The following is a 25,979-nucleotide window of genomic DNA, read 5'->3' as shown; positions in this document are numbered from 1 at the left end:
GAGACACTCATAAACATAACAAGGAAGTCTTTCTCTCCACAAAAAAAAAATTGCTGAAAGCATTGGAACAGCCCTACCACTGGTATGTGAAAAAGGAGAGACAGTTCTGGTTCCCAAACTGATCATGAAGTGTAACCTAAGCCAGGCCAACACCCAATTTATGATAAAGCAACTGAGGAGGATTAAAAAAAATGTAAAAAAAAAGGGCTTAAATAGCATTTATCATTCACATGTTGGGCAGGAAGGGCCACAACAAAAAGTCATCACAGAAGGGGATTTATCTCAGGAGGGAAAAACTCTCCTGCCTTGGGTGCAGAGCATCCCAGTGACCCCCAGCCAAGGACCACAGGGCACTGTCTGTCCTGGCATCATTGGGAATGCCAGCCCTCTGTGAGGTTTGTCCTCTTCCTGCCCTTTGGAGGCAGGTGCAGTCACAGCTCCCCTGGGATGGTTACGTCCTCTGATGTGCCCGAGCAGGTCAAGATCTGTAATTTTCCATTCCTGCAGCTGATCAAATGTCAGCCGTCTGCCAACCTTCAAAAAGGTCTGTTCCCCTTGGAGCCACTGGCACCTAAAGAATCTCTTACCCTCAATCCCTGTTTGGAATTTAGAGGAGGGGCTCAAACCTTGAAAAAATTGTGGCAAAAAGGGAATTATCAAACCTCTTGTTTGTGTCACCTTTCGTTCTCCATCCAGCCTAGCATCTTTTTCCATTCTTCACCCAGGACATCTCTTTATTGCAACTATTCAATACTAAAAAACGTTGCAAGGTTTTGAATGATCCTCCTCACCTTTCAAAAGCACAGAAAATGCTGTGGTATCATTGTTGTCACTAGTAATGAAGGGATGGGACTATTTTTGGGCTAAGAAGGATTTATTGTTTAGATAAACATCAGTTTCAGAGGCTGTGAGATTCTAAAGGAGCAAGCTGTCAGCCATAGTTTAAGAGTAGTCACAAGGTAATATATAACTTTCTAACTTAATAGACAGTTGTCTCAGGGTTTATTTTGTTTTTTTGAACCTATTATTTTTACTTCTGCTGCACTGTGGATACTTTCATCTAACAGGCTTCTGTCTCACTTGAACACATACACTTCCATTATTACTACCAAACTCTTAGCTACTCTATGCAACCATACCCTGACATTATAAACCCTTCACCATTTTATCAATACAGCTTTTCACTTACTTAAGGCACATCCTTACTTACAACTATGGAAACATAAGTTTATGATTTTTCTGCTCAATGTCTTTGCGTTGTATTTTTACATCAATCCAAGCTCTTTCTAAGGCTTCACATCAAACTCTTTCAGTATCTGTGGAAGTTTCTGTTTTTCCAATTCCCATACTGTGGCCCAAGAGATTTGGAGCTGCTTTCAGAGACCAAGACATAAATCAGGGTAAAATGGGCTCTGCAGAGAGAATGAGGAGATGTGGGATGTCCTCAAGAAAAAAAGGTGGATTTAGGAGTGTCTGATAGTTAGACAAAGCCAGTGACACAAACTTCATGGTTTCTGTATTGGGAAAGTCCTTGGTGGCTTTATTTATTTTGGCTGGAGGGTTTTCAAGGCATCCAAGAGCTTAGGAGAGTTTGGGGAGGATCTGTGACCAAACATTTGCCCGTGCTTTACTGAGATGTCAGTTGAGAATTGGGGGAGCCACATCCAGCCAAACCTGGGCAAGGGACAATCAGTTTTTAATCACTGTCCTTTGGAAGGGGCTTCCTGGGAGCTGGGGGAGTCACCATCCCTGGAGATGTCCAAGGAAAGCCTGGATGTGACACTCAGTGCCATGGTCTGGTTGATGTGGTGGGTTTGGGTCACGGGTTGGACTCAATGATCTCAAGAGGATTTTTCCCAACCTAAATTGATCCTGTGATTCTCCATGGAGTTACAGCCTCCCTGGAGAGGTTTATCAGCTCACTTTCACATACCAGGTGGGCAAAACTTGGTCTATACTTCTCCTCCAGAATTACCAGGACACTTAAACCAACATCAACAGCAATATCAGGGATATTCGGATTGCAGCTGTGGCTTTTAGCTCTTTTTGGCCACCTGTAGGTGAAAGCAGAAGTGCAAATGGACAGTAATAAGTTGTTAAAAATTCCCCAGTCACCTTTTCTCATCAGGCTTTCAGTCAGACACCAACACTCTTCATAAAGAAAGACAAAGAGATTAAATTAGAGTTGACCTTGAGTTACCCTTCCAGGCAGCTTGGATTCATGGCAAGTCTTGCCTTGGAAAGAGTTTGTGGATCAAAATTTGGGTTTTGAGTTCCCTGGCTCAGCTTTCATGCTACGGAACACCTTTTGCAGTTGTGGGAGTTGGAAGTCTTGGATCAGGAGCACATTATCCTCTGATGAAAGATGAGGTAATTAATCTCCATTTGGACTCTTTTTCCTGACCACAGATGTTTTATGTGTAAATTTTGTGATTTTATTCATATGGAGAGTGGAAACCTCTATTTAGAGGAGCAGGGAAAAGATGCTTCCTTACTGTCAAAGTGGATGAGACCAAAATCTATCAAAGTTTTTAATATTTATTTTTAATGTTATTTATTTTTAACCCAGCAGACAAATTCTAAATGTCACAAATGCACAACTAAGAAGAAAAGGAACCCACAGAGCTTCAACCTTCCTGGCTGATACTCCAGAAAAATTAGCAGGGCAGTTACTTAAGATGGATAGAAGGAAAATCTTTCATGGGAGTAAAGAGCCAGTGGGACTCACTCACAGAGGTCATGGGAGGAAAAGACACAAAGTCATTCTTCACACTCTGATTGGCCATTAATGACAAATAGTAATTAGCAATGTAAGTAACCTTTCAGCAGAGCTTTTAATCCTCACACATTCAGGCTGTTTGGGATGGCACTAAAGCTGTTTAGGCTGAAAGCAGCAGGTTTTTAATTTTTGTGATTTAGGTAATAGAAAAGCCACTTCAGGGAAAGAGAATCTCTTTTTCCAGGTACAGAAAAGATCAAAAGTGCAGTAATCTGCAAATGCTGTTGCAATTCAGCAGCTCTGCATCCTTTATTTTAATATTAAAAAAAAAAAATCAGTATTTTTCTTTTAGTATGCCATTTTCAGAATTAGATTCTCAAGCAGCCTTTAACATGCTTTGTAAATCTTCCAATTCCTTATTATCCAAGACACTCTCCTCTTCCACCATCTGATATTTTTTTCTTAGCAAACTCCTTCTACAGATGGAAAATCTTCAGATTTCATAAATCTGGTGGACCTGGGCTGGAGGAGAAGGAGGAGCAGGCAACAGAAGCTATCAGAGTATTTTACTGCCTCTTCTTTTCCTTCTTCATAGAGAACTTCTCCCGGCCCTGGGACATTGTGGAAAAAATTCCTATTTATTATCAAATTTTCAGCACTCTTTTTTTGGTCACCTACTTACAAAAGGGACAGAATTAAATGGATGCATATTAAAATAGGTGAAGAAATATGTGCAATCTGAAATGAGCCCCAGTAAATGAGCCCCAATATTAAACCCCAATCTGAAATAAGACTTCAAAAATTCCAAAATCTGTATCTGGAAGGGTTATTATATAACTAACATATCTCATTTTTTAAAAAATCTTGGAAAACTTCCTGTACTTGTTATATGTGGATCTGCTTGAACCACTTTATGAGTGAAATGATCGTGATTCACAATCTCTATTTTATCAAATATAATTTGGTATAGAATTCAAGTGAAGGGATCATTAATATCTGACAGGCAAAGAGAGTTTGGCAAAAATCACTGGCTAAAAATTAGTTCTGAGATAACGTGTTCTGAATGAAAAAATGGTTCACAAAAATTTAAAAATCTTTTAGCAATGGATTTAGGAAAAAGAAGGGGAGGGAGAGAGGAGGGAGGGAGGGAGGAAGTGGCGGAAGGAAGTGGCAGAAGGATGTGGCAGAAGGAAGGAATGAAGGAAGTGGCAGAAGTGGCAGAAGGAAGTGGCGGAAGGAAGGAAGTGGCGGAAGGAAGTGGCGGAAGGAAGTGGCGGAAGGAAGGAAGTGGCGGAAGGAAGGAAGTGGCGGAAGGAAGTGGCGGAAGGAAGTGGCGGAAGGAAGGAAGTGGCGGAAGTGGCGGAAGTGGCGGAAGTGGCGGAAGGAAGGAAGGAAGTGGCGGAAGGAAGGAAGGAAGTGGCGGAAGGAAGGAAGTGGCGGAAGGAAGGAAGGAAGGAAGGAAGGAAGGAAGGAAGGAAGGAGATTACCTGGGGTTTTGTTTTAATGAACAACAATTAAAATATATTGTAATACCATTAAATTTTGTGTGTTATTAATTGTGGCAACTCCCCTTATCAGCTCCTTTTTCTCAATCAATTTAGAAAACAAACACATAGAAAGGATTTGGATTTTCTCTCTGAAACAAATTCACTTTCATTTCAAAATGCCTCTTGTTTCCCAGTTTCAGCAGCAGTAGAGCTCAGGGGTTAAGGAGCTGTCACAGCCTGAGTAACAATTTGCAGCCTTGGATTCCAAGTGGTTGCCTAGCAGTAAAAGACTCCTTCCACACCACTCCCAGTTGGAGGTGTTCCCTATTCCATATATATACTTAGCTATAGAGACCACATTTAGGAATATATACAAGATTTATTAATAGGAGCTCCCTGTCAAAATCAGAGTATTGAGTAGAACTGGAAACAGCCAAATCCTTGCAGAAGCAGTGGAGCATCACACAGAGGCAGTGGCTCAGCACAGGAAATCAGTGTTGGATGCAGAGCAACAGATGCAAAAATCAACTACCACTAAACACTTTTCTCAAGGAATTTTTCAGGATTATTCCTTCAGCTCAAGAGAAACACTGGGATGATACTAAATCTATGTAATTCCTCATGAAACATCCTGAATATGTTTAGGTTTTTTAAGAATATATGTATAATGACAGAAGAGACATTCATGTTCATGCAGTTTGTCCTCAGGCAGAACGAGGCCATTGACTCTCATCTGAGAATTCCTGTGTTAATTAACCCAAAGTTCAGCAGAACTCCCCCCCGGTTATACTTGGCTTGTGTCTTTTCCCCATGAGCCTTTCAGCAATGGTAACCAACACCACAGTGGCTTGGATGCCATTTTTTCCCTTTAAAAAGCAGAAGTGATGAGCTGTGCAGAAGGAAACTTGTATTTATCCACAAGGCAGAGTCTCCTGACCCACCCCAGGAGTTTGCAAATGCATCAACCACCCCTTAACCCCCTCCTCATGGGCAATCCATGGCTATTAATGATCTTCCCTTTCTGCTCCGTAGATCACAGGCAGAAGCCATCTGGCTTTTCCTCGGACCAGTGGAACAGGCTTTCCATAAACTCCAGGCTCCTTTTCCCTATTTAGGTCAGGAGTTAATATCCCCTATCACAAGCAAGGGGTCATGTCCTGCTGTTTAAAGTCAGCCCACTCCAAGAGGGCTGGCAGGATGAGCTGCCCCTCTCATCCAGGGAAAGCTGGGCTGAAAGGAAACCTGTGCCTGAGCACAGCAGAGCGAACAACACCACAATATGCTGCCAAATACTCACAGTGCATCTTGAGTGAGCTTTGCACAGAGGCCTTTTCTGGTCTAAAACACAAGAGATAAAGAAATAGTACTAAATCCCCCCTCTTCTTTCCTTTTTTTTTTTTTTTTTTTCTTTTTTTTTTTTTTTTTGGCAGAAAATGCTACACTGTCCCAGTCTATTAGGCTTGGCTTGCTGAAAACTGAGAGGTCAGAAGGAGCTGCCCTAATCTGCAATAAGTCTGGCCCTACCATGCTGTCTGGGGAGATTCTCTCCCTGCAGGGTGAAAGAGTTCAAGTCCAACTTGGATAATGAGTGAAATGAGTTTCAGCATCCTAAGAACCCTAAAAATCCTCCTGCTCAGGTCACATGGATTGACCTGGCCCTCTCTCCACGATTGTCAGGCCCCAGCAGCTTTGGGGAGCAGTGGTGCAGAGGTGATCAGAGGAGCTGTGTTTTTCTCCTTCCCACCCCACCACACTCTCACCCCTTCCAGGAGAATGGCATCCACCCCACATATCTCAGGATATCACCACCGTGGACAAACCACAGCTCCCAGATGGATTTGCCCCTCTCTCCCTTTTCACTGCTACCTGCTTGGAAGACAAAAGCTGAGCCATGACCTCTGCAGCTGGCAAATCCTTCTGGGACAGGATTAATGCCCTGTCCTGAGGCATGGGACAGAATTTTTCCTCTCCCCAAACACCCACTGCCCCCTGCAAGGAGGAAAGCCGTCCCCACCAGCACAAGGGAGGCAGGGGACAAGGATGAGCAGTCACTCCTCTAAACGTACAAACTTCACCTTGCTGCCGACCAAAACCCCTGCCAGGGGGTTACACCAACCTCCTCCTTCCTCTGGCCCTGCTCCCTCGTGGCTCAGCAAAGCAAACAAGGCAAAGGGCTCTGTTGTTTCAGACCCCTGAGCAAAGAGAAGGGCGACAAAGCCGCCCATCCTCCCCGCCTCGCATGTGACGAGCCACAGAAGAGCAGCGGTGCTGCCAAGGCTGGGGACTAAAGGCCAAAGAGAGAGGAGATAGAGGAGCACAAGGGGCTGCTTGTGTGGGTTTTGTTTGGGGAGTTATTTGAAATTCAGCAGCGACTGGGCTTGGAGAACAGAGTCCACTCAGAGCCTCTCTCTTCCCATTCATCCCCGTCCCGGCGAAGGAGGGAGGGGGGTGCAGGCTGAGGAGCAGGGAAAACAACCAGGCTCCTCATGAGAATTCCTGCCTGGGAGAGGCAGCCTGTGCCCACAGGGAGGCATTGGAACCTCGACTTCATCAGGGCAGGACAAAGCCCTGATGCCAACAGCAGCCTGGTGTCCAAGGAATCACTGTCTCCTTGCTTTTGGCAAAGCTTTGCCACCTCCTCCCTGACGGTCAAGTAATTTTTTTTTTTGCCTCTGCCTTAGTTTCCCCAGGTGTGATGTGAAAACAACCCTGTCACATTGGGGTAATGAGGACATTCCTAAGCTAAAAGCTGAAAAAGAGTAAAGTGATTTCGGCAGAGCAGAAAAAAACGGCAGAAGATAAAGACAGAGATTGGGTAAAAACAAATAACACGCTGTGAAAAAGACAATGTATCAATCTAGGACACAGTGAGGGGGAATATTGACAGGTTTCCAGATATTAGGAAGACACTATCTTTGACCATGTCTAAAATATTATATCCATTTTTGTGCTTGGCTTCAAGCAACATGAATTCACCCTGAGACAGGGTTGAAAAGAATGATCACTAATATGACCAGACTTGTTACAAGATACTGGTGCACTTGGCTTTGCAAAAGGAAAATGAAGAGAAAATTAAAATGCTATAATTAAAACTCTGAGAAGGAAGTGCCAGAGGAATTTTAAAAAACCCTTCAAATTAAAGGGCAGTGATGCTGTGAGAATAGACAGGCTTGATCTGGCAAAAAAAAAAATATACCTGGGTTGAGATTTTAGTCACCAAGAAAATTATTGTCCAGGACAGTCAGTCCTGTATGATGAAGAAGGAAATCTCCCTGCTAATGTTGAGGTGGATTTCATTAGGAAAGCCTTTGGGAAGTGCCTTTCCAGTTCTGTCCTCTGTGTTTAATGCAGAAAGGTGGAAACTTCACCGCTCTGCAGATCCCACTGATAGAGCTAAACCCAACAGGGCTTTGCTTTGTTGTGGTTCTCCACCCCTGAGATGCTGCCTCTCTTTCCTCTCAGGTGTTTGGTGACTCATCAGCAACCAAGTGAAAGTTTTTGGCTCCAACCTTACATCAAAGTCTCCCATGGCTCAAGGACTCAGGTGACAGCCTGCAGTCTGACTGATGACCTTCTGCAGGCAGCAGAGACTCCTTCAATTTCTCTGCTCATTTTTAATTTAAGGTCCTCCACCTCTAATGCCTTATCCTCAAGGATACAGAGATTTTAGGAGTCCAGGGAAAATTCCAAAGAGCAGCCTCCTCCTGATAAGATACGGAATGATGCTAAAAGCTGGGACACTTCTAAACTACTCTGTCCAGGATCAGCAGACCTTCTCATTGAAGAATGATCCATTCTATGATTTTCCTCTTCCCTGTCTGAGCTTCCTCCTCCTCCTTTGAGCCACAATCTCCTGCTAAAACCTCTGTGGGGTGTTGAACACCACGGAATTGGGGACAGAAAACTCTTCCCCTCCTGCCTGACTTTCCTCTGGATGCCAAGCTGAACATTCTAAGAGAGAAGAAAGAAACATCCTGAACCATCTCCTGCCCCTTTTAACATGGCAGAAATCTTTTCAAATGGGCAAATCTGAACCAAATGATGAAATGATCACTCTGAGTACAATGGCCCCTGACCTTTTCCTGGTTTTATTATCCCATGAAGTCTCTCCCTCTCAATCCCACCCTCACGTTCCTCCTGCAGTCATTACTTTCCCCATCACAGGTGCCATGAGCATATTTGGAATCACAGAATCATTGAGGTCAGAAAAGATCATCAAGCCCAAGCATTAGCCCACTTATTTACTGAAGAGGCACAAGGCTCTTCAGGACTTTTCTCCCCACAGTTGTGATTCAGCCTCTATCCCATGTTTAAATCTCACCTCCAAGTCCACAGCTGGTTCATTTAAGTTGTCTCATTTTGGGCAAATTTAAGTAAAAAAAGAAAATCAGGTTTTCAATCTTCACATGCACAATGAACCTAAATTACATGACTTTTTCAGCCAGGATGCTGATAAATGTGGCTCCAGTGCCAGAGAGACCTTCACTCCCTGTGAACTGCTGCTTTCAGTTTCTGAGATGCTGCTGTTCCAGAGACAGAGCTCCTTGGAGACCGAAAGAAAAGATGCAGAGGCAAATCCTTCACTCCCCATGGAGACTGCATTCAGTCCTTATTACTGTTTGGTAATCTCCTGCTCCTTCCTGACATATCTCTGCCCTCAGATTCTCATTCCACCACTCTCATAGTACCTGGCATTCAGTTCAAAATTTCTCGAGTTCTGCTATTATGAAAGACAGATGATATTAAAACACAAGTACAAGTAATACTTAAAATAAAATCTAGGTGTGATTTTTGAGTCACTAGAGAGCCTGATCCTGGTCCACAGTCAAGACTGAAAAATAAACAAAACAAAACTAAGCAACCCAACATTTGACAATCTCAGTTTTATAATTTCCTTTTTTTTTTTTTTTTTCTCTCTTTTGGCTTTGTTTCTTTACTCAGTGAGCTAAGATGAGCCCACAGATCTCTCCACTCAGAGATGATTGTTCTATTGCCAGTTAAACCCAGCCTGGCTTTCAGGAAAGACCCTCAGGAGGAGCAGCAGTGTGAACCTGCTCAAGGAATGAGGGGTCTTTCTTCACCCCTTGCATCCCAACCAAGGGATGCAAGGGGTGAAGAAAGACCCCTCATTCCTGATGCCTGTCCCTCACCACTAGCAGGTATTTTGGTCCAAGTGTCCCTTGCCACCTTGTTCATATTCCTGGGTGTCCTTTGTTATCTTATTCTCATTGTAACAAAGGAAAGAAATTAAAATATATGTAATCAAACAAAAAACAGCATCCAAAAAAGCCCCACAATTTAAAAAAATTCCACTCATTAATATAAATGGAGGCTGAAAATATGGATATTTCACTGAAGTCCTGAAACAAATAACATCTTCTCAGGAGAACACTGTTGTGGACACGGGCACATGTGTTTTATTTATAGCTCAAGTTTTACTGCAGTCTCTCAATCAAGCATGGCCAGGGCTGTTTGTAGGCAAATGTGGCTCATTTCTCCCCAGCTCAGCTTTAAAGGGCAGTTAACAGCTTGTCTGGGGGGTTTGGTAAGGATTTTATGAGCACAACTTAATCACAGAGATAGAAAAATGTTGCCACAGGAATGCAGCTGCAAGAGAGGGAGGCAGATCCCCGCCTTGCTGCCCTCCCAGAGAATGGACTGTGACCTAGAAATGTTCCCATTCCTATCAGAGCCCTGACTGAGACTCAAATCTCCCTCTGAGTGCTCCATTCATCACCTCTTGGAAGCCTCTAAATCAAGGGAATGCACCTCTCTGAAGCTTTACCCAACTCCTGCCACAGGTTACAGCATCCATGGAGTTGTTGTGGGTTGGACACAGCAGCCCTGGCCAAAGGAGTTCACAACAAGTCCCAACAATCACAACAATTCCTGCAGCTGCCTTTCCTTGTCTGCCCCTCTCTGATGTCCTCTGCTCTGCAAAGACACCACTGAACTTATTTAAGGTGTGATACAGGTGACAAGGTGTGGGTACAGAGCACAAGTGCTGCAGGTAAAGATCAGGTGGTAAATTTAGGCTAATTCCTCTTGGTGTAACCCCCTTCCCTCTCTTCCCTCCTGAAAACTGCCTTAAAACTGTCTGATGACTTTCCTGGAATAAAAAAGTAACAATTCTTCACTATGACCCCCTCTGAATATTATGTCCCTTGCCTAAAATTTGCTGTTGAATTTAAGGGATGTGCCCACGTCACATGGCCATGGCAGGACCAAGACACCCACACCAGGTCACCTACTAACCCCTTGCACCTCGCCCTGACTCTGAGCTGCATTTTCCCCTGCAGACTGCAGCTCTGTCCTCCTGTCCTGCATTGTGGCAGGCTGGCAGAGATGGTGTTCCTTCCCAAACACCCAGGAATAGATCTGGGCCAGTTCCATTCCCTATAAACTTGCACTTTGCAGTCCCAGATGTCATCCCTGACGTGTTTAGATCCACCTCAGTCTATCTGCTGGCTTAAAGCAAAGGGGAGGGCAATCAGAATCTGCCTGACACAGCAAATCTAGGGAGGAGAAAAGGGGGAATCAATTTTTATAATACGTGTTTGGCACTACATAATAGATATAACTCTAAATGCAAGCCATAAAGTTGGAGAGGATTATAAATTAAATCCATTCTGTGCCTTTCAACTAAAAAAGTGACCTTACCATAGAATTAAATGTGGTTTTTACCCAGTGATCTATGGAGCTGTAAAAGTGCATTGTGGCAGGGGGTTGTTACAGCACAGAGAGGAGCCCCCAGACAGGCATCTCTACCCAGCTCAGCCCATGAGCTGCTGCTTGATTCAAAATGAGCACAGGGCAACAAAAGCTGAGGATTTCACCCCTCTCCCTGCCAGGAGGTGACTCATGTCCCTGCTGGGAACAGTCCCTGGACATGGTTCCCCTGAACTGGGACCAATCTTGGGATAGGAGAATGCTGCTTGAGAAGATGTTCTAAAACATTTCTAAAAATTAAACAGTCTGCACAAAACCAGGGCAGTTTTTGGATCTGTGTCCTATCCCTGTTGAGTTTACCAAGCCCTAAATATGGCACAAGAGGGAGAGAGGATTAGAAAGTGCCCTGGAGTTCATCTAAATACCCCAGTGGTGGTGAAAAAGGGGATGGAAAGTCCTTGATTGCTCATGTAGTGACTCCATCCCCCTGCTCCGATAATCATGCAGGAGAATCTGAAATACAAAAGACTTGACATTCTAATCCAGCCCAGAGGACACAATTTAGGATGTTCCTGAATGCTTTTGAATGGCCAGAAATTACCAGGTTTTGTCTCACAAGCAAATATGGTTTCAAAGCCACTGCTGGGTTACAGGTTGGTATTTGTGGATAAAAGCTCTCTGAGCCTGTGGGACACTCGGTGCCCCCTGAACATAACACAGGACTGAAGGCTGTTCCACTTCCAATCAGTACAGCAGTGAGGAAAATCACATCCCCCATGAAACAGATGCTCAGGGAAGTCAGTGGTGTGTTACCTCATTACTGCTGAGAAGTGGTGCAAAGGAGGAGCCAAGAGCCTGCCCAGACACTGAAAGTCACTGAAACTTGGACAAAAAAAAAGTGCTGCCAAGCCTGGCTGCCTCTTCCTGTGTGCACTGGACTGGTGTTGCCCTGCAAGCCAAGAGCATCCATCAAAGAATTAGATTAGGTTTAGTTTGGATATTAGGATTTTTGTTTTTCATGGTAAAGGCTGAAAAATATTGAAATGGACTTCACTGGCAGGTGGTGGGGTCATCATCCCTGGGAGAGCTCAGAAATGTGTAGACATGGATGATGGTGAATGTGGTGATGGTGGTGCTGTTGACATGGATGATTGGGAATTTGGTGGTGGTGGTGCTGGGCTGATATTTGGGCTTGATGATCTTGAAGGTCTTTTTGAATTTTATCAATTCTGTGATTCTATGAAACAGCAAGATTGGATTCAGGAAAGCAGCCCAGATGGTCAAGGTTATGTTGGAGACTCATCTGAGCTGCCACACTCCACTGTGCTGGACTGCCATGCCAGTGGCTTCTTTCTCATTTTAGCCTTTCTTTTTCTCCTGCCCACTCATTATTTATCAGCATTATTTCACTCAGCAGTTGCATTTTTGTCTGCAACTGAACTGCTGGGCTGCTCAGGGAGAGAACCCAGTCTTGGGAACCATCTGATGAACTGTCCCAGGAGCTGGACTTGATGATCCTTGTGGGTCCCTTTCAACTCAGGATACTCCATGATTCTGTGTGGAATCCATCTCCACCATGGATTTTCTACCCAGGAAATACCAAGCACTACCCAGGGGATGGCACAGGGCAGGGATTATTGCTAATAAACCTTAGGATCAGAAATAAATCACATATGGGGAGACAGTGAATTTTGTTCTGTGGCAGCAAGCTGCACCAGGTCACCGAGTCAAAGAACAAGCCCTGGCATGTATTGTTAATTAACATTTGATGTGATATTTCATTGATTGAAGATCTGCAAGGGTTCATACCCCTGCACACACGAGAGATGCTGGAAGAGCAAAGTACTTGCAAGGATTAACCAGAAGGGAAAGAAACTCTGACAAACTCTGAAACCACCTCCACTCCTGAATTAAGAAGGAAAGATGTCTCAAAAAATCTGACTTTACAGAGCACAGCCATGCTGACCTCAGTCAGACCCTCTACCAGCCCCCATGGTGCCAAGAACAGCATTGTATCTACTCAGGTCTCCTTGCCATCTTCTCATGTTAGAGATTTTATTCTTTAAGGGGAAGAACAGTTACTACAGCTAATAGCTCACCACAGATTTATGAGATAAAAGGAAACAGCCATTAATCAGCAGATGGTGCCCTCCACCTCCCAAATCTGCCTATCACACCAATGCAAAAATGCCAGGCTTTGTGCTGTTGCACATTTCAAAGCTATTTATGGTTAATATTTGGCAAAATTCAAATACTGCAGACATCCAGGACCTGCTGTGGATCAAGTCTAGACCATCCGGAGGACAAGATTCACCAGCAGGGGTCCTGATGTCCAAATAAATAAATAAACTTTCCTGAGGGAAAGGGTGCAAAAAACCAGAGATAAGAATGGCTCTCCAGGAACTTCACAGAGGAAAAGGGCTGAGCTGGAGATGAAGCACAATCCCAAGACCTCAGGTGTTGACCTTAGCTCTGCAAGAGGTTCCCTTTCTACCTAATTCAAGCCCCAGACCCAGCAGCTGCCTCTGTGCTCCAGAGCTCTGCATTGGCCATGCTCATATTCAGTGTTGTCCAACACACAGTGATCAAGTGATGTAAATCCAAAAAGGCTCATCAGGAAAAGTGCAGAGGCACAAGATAGTGTTGGTCAATAATTTGGGAAGAAATAAAGCATAATAACTTTAAATGATTCAGTCCTTTGATGAGCCAGGGAACAGCCAATCGAGTCACCAGAAAAACTGAGAAAATCAGGGTTCAAGAAGAGCTCCAGCTGACAGTGCTTGATGAGAGTGACTGGACAGAATAATTACACTGAAGTCACCTTCCAGACTGGGAGCCAATCTGCAGGGCTTAAACCCTCTTTGAAATGCTCCTTCTCTGACTGTCTAAGGAGCTGCAGCCAGCAGAGCAGCACCTCCAGGGCAGGACAGGCCCCTGAGTGGAAGGGTTGGCTGGGCAGCACCATTAATCCCCCACTCCAGTTGTGACCCCTGCTTTGGGGTGATTGATTTCCTTCCCCCCAGCTCCAAATACCTTCTGCAGGGAGATTATTACACTGCCTGCTCTGTAATCAGCAGCAACTTCAAAAGGGCTCAGCGCTAAAGGAAAACCCCCGAGGGACCGTGAAAAGTGGGAAACAAACACAGCATTTGGGCTGTAATTTGAGGTGGGAAGCTGGGGTTTTAATAACCACCTCTCCACGGCCTGCTGGGCACCTTGAGGCTCATAAATTGCATTCATGAGAGCAGGAGGTTGCAGGGAGGGTTTTGAGCCCACGTGGAAGGCGCCGTGCCTGGAGCGGCGCATCCGCGGCGCTCGCGGCCGTCGCGTTGAGCGCCAGCGCTGTCAGAGCAGAGCACTGCTGACCCAGCTCCAGGATTGGGAAGAGCCATGTCCTATTTACATCCAACCACTCTTCTGGGCAAGGGAAGGGAGTTGAGAAAAGTCAGTGCTTTGTTTGTCCCACATTCGCCTCGCCAGGGAAATGGAGATAATTGTGGTGAGATCTTCTACAAACACGCTTAAGGCCTGCTCAAGGCAGGGAAGCGAAAGAGGCTTCAGTTCCCTCAGCCTTTTAAAATGAGCTCCAATCCAACAAAGATACAAAGAGCTGTTAGGGATCACAGCTGGCTTTACCTGCCATCTTCCCCACCCCCAGCAGTTTGTCCCATGCTGTACCTGATGCTGTTGGCAGCCAGGTGATATTCTCAGGGACATTTCAGGATGGTCTTAGAAGTCCTTTTGGGAAATCATTCCTTCTAATCACAAATGAAATATCAAACCAGGCAAGGGAGGGACCCACCAGCCATCAGCACCACAGAACAAGGAAGGAGATGTTGCAGCTTGTGGTGGAGTGTCCCCCCATTCCACATCTTGGAAAACTCAACTGCAGAACAAGCCAAGGCTTTTCCCAGGACGAAAGAAGAAGATATTCACAAAAATATGGGTATTTTGTGATATGGGAGTAAAAGACTGTAAACATCACATTTTAGGGCAGGGTGAGTGCACATTTCTGACCAAAGATGATGTGGCATTGTCTCTGGTCACAGCTCAGCCAAAAAAATCAGTGTAAGACTCCAGAGAGATGCAGGGGTATGGAGCTGTCAAGAAGGGCCTTGTCTAGAAAACTGAGATCAAGTCAACAGGACATCAAACCAGGCCTTTGTCCCAACACAGGGAAGGACAGTGTCTATTTTGGAGGGGTTGTAAGCCTGTCTCACACCATTACAAAAGGTTTTTCTTTCACTCAAAATGTCAGATTTCAGACCCCAGACTTCAATCCCAATCAGATTTCCTCCCTTTTGAGAAGGACAACACAGAGGGTGCTGCCACACAGCCCCACACCGGAGTTTGTCCTGAAAAACATCATTCAGTTCTTCCCCCAGCACAACTTTGAATACCCTGCAGGCCTCCTGCTCACCAGGAGGCAGCTCCTGGGGACATCTGTGTCCAGTGAGGGCATCAAAATCTGCAGTACTTGTGTTCCATCTTCACAGATTCACAAATTCACATACAGGAATCACAGATGCTCGAAGGTGGAAGAGGCCTCTGGAATTCCCCTCCTGCAAGCTGCTTCACCATCGTCCTTGATCTTGGTAGAGGATATCCAGACTGAGGATTCCCCATCTGGAGAATGTCACTTCCAGTGGCATTTCCGTGCCTGCAGGCACTTCCCACAGTTTCTGCTCCCTGAGGGATGCCTTGGGTACATCCACAATCATGTCAGCTCTCACAGCAAAGGATGCCCTCCTGGTATTTCCACTCATCCCACTTAACTGGATCCCCCAGCCAACTGGCATTTTTCTGGGATCTCTCCCAGCTTCCCCCCTGCCCTCCCAGCTCTGCTGCTCTTCTGCCTGTCACCATCTCTCCTGCTGGTTGCAGCATCATCTCCATCTGGAGACTCTGAAAGTCCTGACAGCATTGCTATCCCTGGTAACATATCTGAAAACCCCAAGCTGGCAGGAGCCAGCGAGTGACACAGGACAGGAAATATTTAACATTGTTCATGTCATTTTTTAAAGCATTCAGAATATGCAGTGAACATTAATTCACTGTCTGGTGAATTAATGGTTATTCCTTCACTTGCCCTCATGGCTGACCTGGAGGTGCTAAAATGAGTGATTGGGAGGACAGTGCTGTGTCCAGTGATAGGATCTGATGGAAAAGCTTGGGGCTGTGTCAGGACAGGTTTAGATTAGTACAGGGAAAAGGTTTTTCATCTAGAGGGTGGTCAGGAACCAGAACAGGTTCCTCAGAGAAGTGGTCACAGCATGCCAGAGTTCCAGTTTGGACAACACTCTCAGGAACGTGGGGGATTCTTGGTGCTGTTCTGTGCAGGTCTAGGAGCTCGATGTTCCTTGTGGTTTCCCTCCATCACAGGGCATTCTGTGATTCTGCTGAGATGTGGGCAGCTCAGACACCCTCAGGCCTCCTCAGGGTTTGTATTCCCACAGGTGGACATAACTCACATGCTCCTTATCACAGTTTGTGCCCCTCCTTTGGGCTGCACTCACAGTGCAGACCAAGCACAGGAATGTCTTTTGTCACGGACTCTCCTTAAACCAAAACCCACCCCTGGAGCAATCAGAATTTCCCTAGAAAGATGCTGTGCCTTGGGGAACACTTGCAAGGCAGTGTCTGAGGAACTGAGGAACCACAGCACTGCCAAGCTCCATCCCCAGTGTCAGTGCCAAGACAGCTCAGCCCTGCTCAGGGGGGAGGTTCATTGACATTTAAACATTGAACATCACCCACGACCTGGGAGGCAGCAGCTGTACAGGCTGCTAGGTTACAGAGATTTTTCCTCTCCTCCCATCCCTGATTTCTGCCATAAAAATCAGAGCCTGTGCTGTAATTTTACCTTCACAGACAGATATTCCTGGGGCACATACAAATTCCCTCACCATCAGCTGCACATGGTGAGATTGCACTAAGCTCCAGAAAGCAAGGTGCTCACCCTTGCCCCTTTCCTTGCATGCAGGAAGGTGTGGAGCATTTTGTTAGCAATTAACCCTTATTTCAGCTCAATAGAGCTGATCAGATTGTGGAACAACATCTGAGAAGTGGAGATTAGCAGGCCAAGCTCTTTTGTACTTAAGGCACCAATGCAGCTACTCAAAATCAGATTTCCCTTTCTTCCCTAGCAGTTGATTAAAGCCTTTTCAAGCAATTCTTTCCAACCTGCAGATGTTTAAGTCAGGTGATGGAGAATTTTTATTTTTTTTTCTGTCAGGGAAATGGCAGCAGCATGGACCTCAAGTCTCTCAGGACAAAAATCAGGCCCAGAAAAGAGAGCTAAGTGTGTGTCTGTCTGTACACAGGCACTAAAGCAGAGCTTTGGTTGGCCTGACCACAGTGCAAACATGCAAAGGCTTTGGCTCCAGAAGGGAGAATACACTCTTAGAGCAGAAGCTGAATCCAGAAATAGCCTGTGAGAAGATCAATTTCTGCTGCATACTGATTTATTCAGACCTTTCATAGTGGCAAAGCCCTCTATAACAAAATATCTGATTACAGGACTATGACCATAAATTCCCCACGCCCTGGAGCAATGGCCAATGAATAACTGACTTGTTAAGGGAAGGGCCCTGCACAATGAATAAATCTACCAACAGGGCTTTCGATACAAAAGACCCCACTGGGACAGATTTCCTTGTGAAGGTGTATTGACTTTCATTTGCAGGAACCAGCAGATATTTGTTTGGAGGAGATCTCCATTGTTACATTGCTGCTCAACAACATCCAGCATAAAGCCTGACTTCTACCCTGGGCTTGATTGATTGGAGTATCCAAGTGGGCTGGACTCTACAAAGGAGCATTTTGCAGTGTTCCACGAGGTTCTCCTGGAAAAGGAGGTGTTTAATCCAGAGAAAATCCCAGGCAGGTGTGGGAGAATTGCCTGCTTCAGTTATAGAAGGATCTCAAGAAATTAAGGACTGAGAAAGGACAAGAAAGGATGGCTCTGGAGGAATGTTTGAGGGCGGAAACGTGCTCACAGTCAAGGCACAAGAAGAATAACTCATCCCTGGTGCTCTGCTGGTGCCCTTCACCTCAGGATCCCAGAGGAAATGTGGTTTGACCATGTCCAGCTGGACACAGAGCTGGCACAGAGCCACATGGGGAAGGAGGAAGCCAAGCTTCCCCATTTCACAAATGAGAAAATACCAACCTGCAGAAAGACCAAAGTCTAAACTAAGTGTGCCCTGAACCCTGCCCTGAGCCACGTGGTTTGGCAGGGGCTGAGATCAGCCCCGTGAGGGTGTCCTTGGCCCACAAGAGAACTGCACTACAGCAGCTTTTAAAATCATCCACAGGAGTTTGGTGTTGGGTAACCCAAACTTCAGCAGCTTGTGGAGCTGTTGGCTTGCAGGATCATCCCCAGGGAGACAGGAGCACAGATGGGACAGAGACAAAGCCTTTCAGCTCCAAATCTATTCTAGCAGGATATCATGATGACCCCTATCCCAAAAACATTGAGACAGAGAGCCGTGCTAATTCTCAATGAATATGGAATAGGGCATGTCTGCCAGGAATGGGATATTCCTAATAGCTGACAGAGGGGAGGAAGAAAAGAGCCATTTTGCAAACAGCAAGGACTTTGTTATAGGCCAGCTGAGCTAAAAAAAAAAAAAAATGAGGGAATATCTCCATCTAGCAAAGCCAGCCTGGAAACAGGCAGCTGACAAGGTGAGCCTGCAGGTGGGAGTGCTGAAATCACGGCAGGAGGTATCACAAGACCTGCCTCTGACCAAAACTCAGTGCTCAGAAAAAGAGCTGGCAACAATAAACACCAGCACCTGCACCAAATGGTGCCCCCAAACTCATTCAGGATTCCTCTGTCCTGCTCCCAGGCCATATCAAACCAGCAAAATGCAGCTCTACCTGGGGCAGATCACCAACCGAAAACCACAATGGTACTTGAAACACTGGCAGGAGGAATTTATATATTTTATATCTCTTGTTTCTTGCACTCACTTCAGCCAACATGCAGTGCACTACATGAGGTGACACCCATCTGTTCCAGTTTTTACCCCTCCCCAAAAATATCTATATTTCCTTACTAGGTCTCTGTCCTTTCTTCCTCCAGGTGCTGTTTGCTCTCCCTGATCCTCCCTGTCCCAGGGATAAGGCGTGACACCGAGCACTGCAGAGTTTGCCACTTCAACAGCTCGTTTGTCATCGCTGGTCACTCCTTAATCAATCTTTTATGGAGGGATATTTCAGAAGAAAATGCAGAGGGAGTAGGAGAAGGAGAGTAAGAAACCATCTCCTGTTTAATTTTGATAACATTGGCAGGGAGTGATTCGCTCCAACAAATTAAAATCAGCAAATCTCTCATTTTCTCTGACAGAGGTAACCAATTAAAATTTTCATAAAGGGGGCAGTGATGTGTGTCTGCCAGACAGAGTCACCAATCTAGCAGCCCTCTGATTTAAAATATTATCTTTCCTTTCCCTTTTTTTTTTCCTTTTTTTTTTTTTTTGTCCTCTTCTCTCAGAGCTTCCTGGAGCAACATGACAGATTATCTCAACATAATCAGACTAATACAAAACCCTCCCTCCAAGAGGCACCGCGAGGAAATTCTGAACTCGAGATGTGATGACAAATGGATGTTCTGAAGGGACTTCATTTACTGCTCATTTTCCTTTTCTTTATTTTTTTTTAATTGTTGTGTTTTGTGGCCTCAGCATGCTGCAAACCACATTAAAAAGCCAGATATCACACGGAGTGCATGGGAGGAAAAGGGAATTACACTCCCCTGTGGGCTGCCCTTCCAGATTGCTCTCCCAGAGAGAAGTTTGGCTTCCAGTTGATGGTTTCTTAGCTCTGAATAAAATACCCCAGTAATGGGTCAGGGATGGAGTGGAAGAATTGCCTTTTTGGCAGCAGGAGCATTAAGGGCAGGTCAGATCCCCAACACTGGGATGCTGGAGATTGGGATGACATCTATGATGGGCCTTACTTGGGGAAATGAGGGCTACAGCTCCATGCCATGGTGGTTTGGGATTTAGAGGGCTGGTTTCCTGTGAGTTTGGCATCTGATGGGGCCAGGCATAAATCATTAAATCACAGAATGGTTTGGATTGGAAGACACCTTAAAGATCTCATTCCACCCCTGTAACATGGGCAGGGACACCTTCCACTGTCCCAGGTTGCTCAAGCCCCATCCAACCCAGCCTTGGACATTTCCAGGGATGGGGCAGCCACAGCTTCTCTGGACAATCTGTGCCAGGGCCTCAAATCATTCACAATAAAGAATTTCTTCCTAATATTTAGTCTGAAGGAAAGCAGTGCATTTCAAGTCAAAAGGAGCCCCTGCCTCTCCAGCACAGATGGGACATTCAAATGCTGTTTTTCCTGGCAGAGATGTGGTTCAAGGCAACTGACAGGACAAGAAGGAGACCCCTGTCCCTGCCTTGGCTGAGGGAACTGTGCACCAGTCCTTTTCTTCCTGTGCTTCAGAGCCCCAAATCCCCACCCAAATTTATGGATGGACATCAACCCCCATCAACATTTAACTCTTAGTCAAGTTTCCCCCAAACACAAGCATCACCCTCCTGCCCTTTGTTATCCCAGCAAACTCCAGGCAAGCAGAGAACCTAGGGAATTTGGGGAAGGACCATGAGAAGAACTTGGGAGCATCCTGTGAATGGTGAACACTGGGATGTGATGGGGACCCCGGGCTTTGTCTGCAGCCACATTTTAGCCATTCCAATCCTTGCTGTGACAATGAGCAGGACTCTCCTACAAACCTCCAGCCAGGTGCCATCTCCCTTCCCTTTGCAGACTCTCCTGGGGATGTGAATTTTCTCCAAGGGGAGGAGACGAGCTGGTTCCAGAGACAGCCTGTCATCCATCTTGAGGAAAATACTCCTCTCTCTTTGTACCTCTCCTAGAAAGGTGGAGACCAGCATTCCACAAGCCTGGGATCAGGCCCGGAGAAAAGCTTTGAGTCACTTGTTTACCAGCCCAGGTTTTCCTGGAGCTAATTAATGAGCCAAGCTGATACCCTGCAACAGGTATCGATGACAGAGGATTTCCAGCCTGCTACACTTGAGCAACGGGAGGGGGTGAGGTTGGATCTGTGAGCACAAGGCTTCCCCTTCTCCCTTTCCCCCAAAAAACTGGGAAAGAAAAGCCACCTGCAGCCACGCAGGCACTGCGGGAAGCCCCTCTGCCATCTCCCCCCCCTCGAGCATGGGGCACCATCCCTGCTGGACGATCCCACGGGTGGATTCTCAGGAGCAAAGTGCTCGGGCATCCCCTTTTCCCACTTGCAGGGAGTGAGGGGTGGTGTGGAGACGTCCAGCAAGCCCTTGGAGCTGGGAGCTGCCTCCGAGCCCCCCCCAATTCTGGGCATGGGAGTAACAGAGCTGCGCTCAGCACCACTTCCACTCCCGTGGAGAGTCGGTGGAAGCCTCTACTTCCACAAGGATCCTGAAATTGGGGAGAAAAGGAAGTGAGGGGGGATAAAACGTGTGGGAGAGCATGGTGAAAAAATAACATGGGAAGGGGGGAGCAAAAACTTAGCGGGGAGGCGATGCTGGAGAGTGGGAAATAAACCCCATGGGTTTGGCGTTTCAGGTGCGGGGTGGGAGCCAGCGCTTCTTGCGAGCCCCTGCTATGCAGGTGGGCTGGTTTTTTTTTTTTTTGTTTTTTTTTTGTTTTTTTTTTTTCTTTTCTTTTTTTTTTTTTCAGAGGGGGATAGCGGAGAGCATCGCTCCGCGGGCTGTGCCGAGCATCCGAGCGCTCCGGGGGTGGCGAGCGGCGATAGCCGGGCGGCGAGCGCCACCTCCCCGCCGCTCACCGCAAGCCCCGGCAGCCCCCGGCAGCCCCCCCGCTGCCGCCTTGGGGATGGGGGAGGCTGAGGGGGAACCCTGGCATTGGGTGGAGATGCCCGACGCCTTTTCCCAACCTCTCCCGGCGAGAGTTTGCAGCGGGGATGGTCCCGGTGCTGTGAGAAGGATGGAGTGGGGATGTGTGTGTTGGGAGGGTTTCGCTAAGTTTGGGGTGGTTGTACAAGGGGCTTGTGGGGTGCTGTAAGGCAGGGAAGGGTTGTAGGGGTTTCCCATAGCACCTCTGGGTGCCTGCAGGGCACAGGGCGATGCAGGTCTCGCTGGGGTGGCAGAGGATGGGATGTGGGGTGCTCCCCCGGCTGTGGTGGTTGCCTTTGGCTGCTCCTTTGGGTGTGATGGGGGTTCAGGATGTCCCCCCGGCTCCCACACACACACAGGCAGTTCCCATCCTGGGTATGGGGTCTGGCACACGGTTCCTGCCTCGTTTCCCCTCACATAAGGAGAAGGGGCTACAGTCATTAATAGAAATCCGCTTTGCAGCCAGTCCTTCCCTGAGCCTTTCCACCTTCACTGGTCAATTCTGGGGACTCCAAGCTCCTCTTCCTGCACCCAGGTCTCTGCAACACCAACCCAAGTGCTATGAAAAGGGCCGGGAGCCCTGCTCCTGCCCTTGCTGTGCCTTTTTCCTGTCCAGTTCCTTTCTGGTCTTCCCTTTCGTCCTCCACAGCAGGAGCGATGCTGCACCCTGACCCCTCTGTAACACCCAGAGCATGGTATGGAGCTCCCCTGGGCTTTCCAAACCCCAGCAGCCCTGTGCCCCTCCGAGCCCCATCAGGCAGGGTGTCCTGGCTGCTCAGCCCTCTCCTTTGTCCCCTGCCTGGCTCAGCCCCGTGGCCACCCCGTCCCCTGGCAGTGCGGCTTGGCTGAGCTGGTGCAATTCCTCAGCACCCTCCAAAGGTAAAAACATCCCCAGCTCTGCCCTGCCACCTCCTTCCTCTTCCTCAGCGAGGTCTTGGGCACAGGAAGAACTGTGGGACCCAGGTTAATGAGTCATTAATTAATTAGGGAGCCACTTAATATGCATGGGGAGTTGTTTGTTTCCTTTAGCAGCCCGGACTTTGGATGAGATCCCAGCCCTGCGAAGCCTCCAGCCTCGTCTCCCAGCTGATAATAGATAATACAGATATTTCAGCACCAGCCAAAGCAGAGTCATCATCATTAATACAGAGCCCTCCCCGTTACGCCGCGGAGGTCACCAGGCAACTCCTCGGAGTGCCGGGGGGCTCAGCCCTCCTGGCTTTCCTCAGGCTCTGCCTGGCCAGGTGAGAGGGAACCAATAGGTGATCAACAGGTATCGGGGCTGGGGAGGTGCCCCCTGCACCCCGAGCACCCCTGGCTCCCTCCCAGGGCGGCTTTCGAGGCGCTGCGATTTTCGCTCTGCCGCGCACGCAGGTTTGGGCATCTGTCAAAGTAGCTCCGCTCTTCCTCAGCCCCCTTCCTCCCCTCCTCCTCTTCCTCCTCCCTCAGCCATCAGCTGTCAGCTGGCCCTGGCAAATCGGCAGACCCAGTGCTGGAGCTGGGTTGAGCCTGAGCCTCGGAAAGCCCCAGCTCCGAACGGATGGGGCGGTTAGGGATGGCAGGGGGGTGTCTTTGTGCCCTCCATCCCTTTGACCTTGCCTTGATGCTCCCCTCCCTCCCCGCACTTCTCTGTGCCGCTGATTCACAGGGGTTGTTTGCTTGGCCAGGGCAGGATCAGGGACTCGACTGTGAGTCACAGCCGAAGGTACCTGGCAGAGTTCATCTGCAACCCGTGCCTTCGATTCAGGAAGCGGTGCCTGCTTCTCAGCCAGGACTGAGAAGTCCCTTTGAAATCTCTACCTGATCCCCCTCGATCTCTCTTTTCCCCTTTTCCTCGCAGCCTTGGCAGAGCCATGGCTGAAACACCTCTCCGTGAAAGTCTGAAGATGCATCAACAGCCGCCCTCCATCAGCGAATGTCAGGCCGTGAAAGGCAAGGGGGCGGTGGGGGTAGAGGGAGAGACAAATTTTGCGGTTCATTCCCACACAGGGTGATTCAGAACAAGATGCTTTGTAATTACGCATCCCTGATGGAGACTCCTTCTCTCTCCACCCGCTCCCCCTTTCCCCAGAGAAAGGCTAAGCCGTGCCTGGGTGCCAGCATCCCCCAGGAGCACAGCGCCGGGAGCAGCGTGTGTGTGTTTGTGCGTCTGTGCCACACTCGGAGCTCTACGAAGGCTAAAGGTTAATTTTCACCCCCGGTGTGAAGCGGAGTGCTGAGAAATGGCATTTGGGGGGGCACATGAGGAGCTCATCGCCTCCCCAGCCGGAGCCTCCAGCCCTGGGTAGGCGCCACACAAGCAGCGAAGCAAGAAGGGACCCCCCCACCCCGAGAGCTGCGATGAGGGCAGATTCATACCCGGGACAGGCAGCTGCCCGTCCTTCCGGGACTTTGTTTGCCAACATTGCGAGCTGAGGAGTCCCGGACCCCAGGGCTGCTCGCGAAGGCACCGCGGCTTCGCGGCACTTTGCAGTTCAGCCCGGCTGGCTCTGCAGTCGCGATCCCCCGCTCCTCTTCCCTCGCCTGGCTGCCTTCTCCCCCCACAAATAACTCAGTCCCCAGCTCCCTTCCCCGGGACACGTCTGCATTTCCCCCTTCGCATCCTGCAGACATTCAATATTTTCCACCAGTGCTCGATGTTTGCCCACAGGACCTGCATGCACTAAAGTTAAAACTTCCCGTGTCAGGGTATGATTACGCTCTATCAGTCCAAATTGCGGAGTGGAAGGGACGAAAACATCCTCCGGGTGCTGTTTCCAGGGGCAAAAGGAGAGGAGTGGGTGCCCAGCGCTGCCCCCATCGCCGTCTCCCCTGGGGATGGAGACAGAACCCCCTGCGCTCCAGGCAAAGCGCAGCCGGAGAAGTCGCGTTCCCCCTCTCCCTCCCCTCCGTGGAAGAAGGAAGGGTGGCCAGGAGCCCCTTACCTTGCCGAGCTCCCCAGGTTTTATATCCTCCTTCTTCCCTTCGTCAAATTCCAAATGGAAACCAGCAACATATCCAGGGGTAACCAGCCCAACATCGGGCAGTGCGTGAAGTCCAAAAGGATGGCAGAGCTCTCTCTCCCCCTCCGCTTCCTCCACTCTTGCCACTACATATATATATACATACACATTTATATATATATATATGTATATATTAAATGGAAAAGGGGAAAAAATCCTAAAAGAAATGGGGGTGGGGAGGGAGAGGAAGGGAGAACCTTTGGTGTCTCTGCAGACAGGCAGGTAGAAGAGAAAAGCTGAAAATAATTAAGCCGTTTTTTGAGGAATCCTTAGGAGAGGGGAAAAACGCAGTTAAAAGCCAGTAAATCATTAGATCCAAGCAGACAATCAAGTCTTCTCCTTTGGAAAAAAAAAAAAAATATACAGCAGGGTTCAGAGTAGCTTTCCCAGCAGCGAGGAGCAAGAATGGTCTTCTTCAGGAAGATCTGTTTGTTTAAAATCCACTCGTCTGCTTTTCCTTCTTTCTCTCTCTTCTCCCCCCACACTTTTTTTAAAAATTTATTTATTTATTTTTTAAATTCTGCTTTTGAATCTCTCTCTCTGAAACTAGATTCAGTCTTTGTAGCCAGGGGCTGCATTAAGGATTACATCAGGCTTTTATAAGCTTTCCAGATCACACATTAGAGTGAGAGAGAGAGAGAGAGAGAGAGGGAGGGAGGGAGGGATAGGAGGGAGGGATGAAATGCACACACACATACACACGCACACGCACGGATCGGAGCTTTGTAAAACAGGCAGCTATAGGCGAGGACCCGAACTGACACGGTATCGCTTTGGGCATGCTCCGCTAGCCTCCAGCAGGAGAGGATGGATGGATGGATGGATGGATGGATGGATGGATGGATGGATGGATGGATGGATGGATGGATGGATGGATGGATGGATGGATGGATGGATGGAACGGAGGAGCCAGCGACAGCCGGAGCGCGCTGGCGGCTCAGCAGCGCAGCTTCCTCGGGACAGCTTAGCCCTAAGCGGGGAGCCAGGAGGTGAAGAGGGAGCCGGGATGGTGGTGGTGAGGATGGCGAGGCTTCTGCTTCCCCAACCCCCTCTCCCCGCCCCGCTCCCCCAAAAACCTGCGGAGGCTCAGCACGGAGAGGTGCCGCTCGCCCGCAGAGGGATGCGCAGAGACGCCGGTGCCGCTGCCTGGGTACCGGCAGGGAGAGGGGGGTGCAGGGGCTCTCTCATCGCCCCCCCCGGAACTTCCCCCGGAGCTGGCAGCCTG

General features: G+C 47.9%; 1 protein-coding gene across 1 annotated transcript in view; it reads right to left on the bottom strand.

Moving 5' to 3' along the window:
- LOC127059263 (adhesion G protein-coupled receptor B1-like) overlaps positions 1-25,312 on the bottom strand; it is a 123,995-nt gene extending 98,683 nt beyond the window's left edge. The window contains exon 1 of the mRNA XM_050971047.1: positions 24,677-25,312. The gene's annotated coding sequence lies outside the window, so the exon portion shown is untranslated. The remainder of the gene's footprint in view (positions 1-24,676) is intronic.
- Positions 25,313-25,979: the final 667 nt, after the last annotated feature.

This window comes from Serinus canaria, chromosome 2 (assembly GCF_022539315.1).
Source record: "Serinus canaria isolate serCan28SL12 chromosome 2, serCan2020, whole genome shotgun sequence".
Taxonomy (NCBI): Eukaryota; Metazoa; Chordata; class Aves; order Passeriformes; family Fringillidae; genus Serinus; species Serinus canaria.
The sequence above is the reverse complement of the archived record's forward strand: the minus strand, read 5'-3'. Positions and strand labels throughout refer to the sequence as shown.